The 3,151-nt window shown below is 36.3% G+C and overlaps 1 protein-coding gene across 1 annotated transcript in view; it reads left to right on the forward strand.

Annotated features, from left to right (window-relative positions):
- Positions 1–1,281, forward strand: part of otomp (otolith matrix protein) — an 11,729-nt gene extending 10,448 nt beyond the window's left edge. The window contains exon 9 of the mRNA XM_051916354.1: positions 1–1,281. This exon is cut by the window's left edge and continues 794 nt beyond it. The gene's annotated coding sequence lies outside the window, so the exon portion shown is untranslated.
- Positions 1,282–3,151: the final 1,870 nt, after the last annotated feature.

Below are 3,151 nucleotides of genomic sequence, written 5' to 3' on the forward strand. Positions count from 1 at the left end.
TGGCAGATATTTGTTCTTGTTTTTAAGCATAAACTCACTTAATTCAGATTTTTCCCCCCCATAAAATAAGTCTTAAATAAGGATGCACCGATATGAAAATTTTGGCCGATACCGATAACCGATAATTCTTTATATTTGAAAGCCGATAACCGATATATTAGCTGATAAATCTAAATCCAAAATTTTTATATAAATTATGAGAGCCTGATTACAAAAACAAAAGTCTCAAATTTTAGCCTATACCGATAATTCTTTATAATTGAAAGCTGATAACCGATATATTGACCGATGAATCAAAATTTTTATATAATTTTTGAGAGCCTGATTACATAAACAAAAGTCTCAAATTTTGGCTGATACCGATAACCGATAATTCTTTATATTTGAAAGCCGATAACCGATATATTGGCCGATAAATATAAATCAAATTTTTTATATAATTTTTGAGAGCCTGATTACAAAAACAAAAGTCTCACATTTTAGCCGATACCGATAATTCTTTATATTTGAAAGCCGATAACCGATAAATTGGCTGATAAATCAAAATTTTTTTATACTTTTTGAAAGCCTGATTACAAAAACAAAAGTCTCCCCATTAAAAGTCATGTCCCAATCACACAATTATAATGTTCTCATTATAATATTATGTAGTCTATATGACAGACTTGCACTGTACGTTGCACTTAACTGTATTTTCCTTTTTGAAGTGATTTCAATCATATTTCAAACAATTCAAAATCATAATGGAGGACAGTGTGCATCTGAAGTGTCTCAGCTGAAGGAAATAAACCATTATTTATCAGCTTTAATATATCGGCCAAATTTTCTTATCGGGCCGATAACGATATCTTGATTTAGCAATGTTTAAATATTTGGACTAGAAAACAAGACAAAAATACTAAGAAAATCTTTTTTTTTTTTTTTTGCAGCGTATACACAGTCGTGTCTGAGTTTGCGTACTTGTGCATAGTATGTTTCTGACTGCTTGATAAATGACTTTTAACTTGAATATTCATATTCTTTGTGTATCTACAACTAGCAGTGTGCAGATATTAAAAACGAAAGGATATAAGCAAGTTTATAATATATAATCGAAGAAACAAATAAAACTCTTAAAGGCGGACAGACTTACGGTTGGTTGTTACGTAACAGGTGCTTTAACGGTGCTGTTTCCTGATCCTTCAAGGTTACAAAAAACCAACTTGAACTACTGTGTAAATAATCATGTCACTCTTAGATTTATAGAGCCTTCTCTTATTAATAAAAATCCATGTTGTCAAACATTCGCAATTCTCATTTTTGCTTTCTATCCAAATGAACTCATCCAATAGGCTGCATAAATGCTGATGCGTATACACTAGTGTGTGAATGCTAATGTATTATTAATGACAATAGCGTCTCGTATGAATTCATAATGAGCTGTCTATTGCATTCTGACATCGCTAATGAACATTAGTAAATTTGATTGCAGGTTAATTGAGGATTTTGTGCCAATGTCCTTGAAAATGTTCATCAGAAATTGCATGCAGACACACTCACGTATCTAATTATTGTCTTTCCCTGTGTTTTCAGTCGATGTTTCATAATTTATTTATCTTGAATACAAGTTTAATTATCTTGGCTCTCTCTTCCTGCTGCTTTACAGAGCCTACGATAGTAAAAATATCCAAGTGGAAAGCAGACTTGAACAGTTTCAGATGCCACGCGGCGTGTCACACAAAGAATAACAATTATCGACCAATAAAAATGTAGACGGAGGGAAAGTATTTTTACGTTTTGATGGTACCAGATGGTCCTACAGCTCACACATTGAGTGGGTCTGTTTATGAACACGGGCTTCATTAATCTGAGATGTAGATGACACTCACCAGCAGCAGTGCAAGATGAGCCAGTCATCACTACTGCAGCGAATGTCATTAACACAGACACAAGTTAATGGAGTCTGAAGCCTTTTAATCCATTTGTATGCTGCTTTCTGCAAGTACACATCCTCTATTAATCACTACAGACATTTAATACTTGTGTCAAAACTTTGTTTGCTTATTGTCAATGACTCGGTAAAGCCTAAAGGCGAGTTTACACTGACAACAATTCTGTTGCAACTGCAAAGTCTTTTTTCAAAGAGAGTTGCTGATTTAGAAAAAAGTTGTCAATTTTACTTTATGCAAATGACAAAGACTGTGATCTGCTGCCTGATGAACAGGGCTTAAAGGGGACCTATAATGCCCCTTTCACAAGATGTAATATAAGTCTCTGGTGTCCCCCCAATGTGTCTGTGAAGTTTCAGCTCAAAATACCCCACAGATCATTTATTATAGCTTGTCAAATTTGCCCCTATTTGGGTGTGAGCAAAAACACGCAGTTTTTGTGTGTGTCCCTTTAAATGCAAATGAGCTGCTGCTCCCGGCCCCCTTTCCAGAAGAGGGCGGAGCTTTAACAGCTCGCGCTTCAGTCGCTCAACAACAACAAAGCTGGAGAATCTCACACAGCCAAATTGAGGATTGTCAGTAACGGTGTTCAGCCTTACATTGTTCAAACCGGAGTCGACACTGATGGAGAGACTCAGGAAGAAGTTACAACTTTTAGAATGAAACTGGACGTTTCTGAATGGTTAGTGGATAAATAAAGTAATATAATGCTCAGATTTGATCAAAAATATCTTAATTTGTGTTCCGAAGATGAATGAAGGTCTTACGGGTGTGGAACGACATGAGGGTGAGTAATTAATGACAGAATTTCATTTTTTTGGGTGAACTAACACTTTAAAGGCACAATGGCCTTTTCCCTTTTAAATCATGTAACAGCAAAGAACAGAGACACCAGTATCATTATCCATATGTCTTTTGTTAAAACAGTTTGTTCTTCTGTATACATAAACACAGTACACATAGACTTCAGTGATTGCAGACTCTGTCCAGAGAATAATCTGTCACCTGCTCAGACAAGGATTCGGCTGCGGGAAGCTTCACTTATTCCTTCAGGATAATCTCTCCCTGCAGGGGCATGATGGGGTCTCAGGTACACCTCACATCTCTGCTCCTCACAATCACTTCGATCTCGTTTCAGGCTTATCCTGGTGGTTGAGGGCACTCCTGGGAGAGAAGGGGTCTGACGGGGTCAAATGGACACAAACTGGACACAGAGACTGGTT

The sequence above is a fragment of the Ctenopharyngodon idella genome, chromosome 2, assembly GCF_019924925.1.
Source record: "Ctenopharyngodon idella isolate HZGC_01 chromosome 2, HZGC01, whole genome shotgun sequence".
NCBI classification, from domain to species: domain Eukaryota; kingdom Metazoa; phylum Chordata; class Actinopteri; order Cypriniformes; family Xenocyprididae; genus Ctenopharyngodon; species Ctenopharyngodon idella.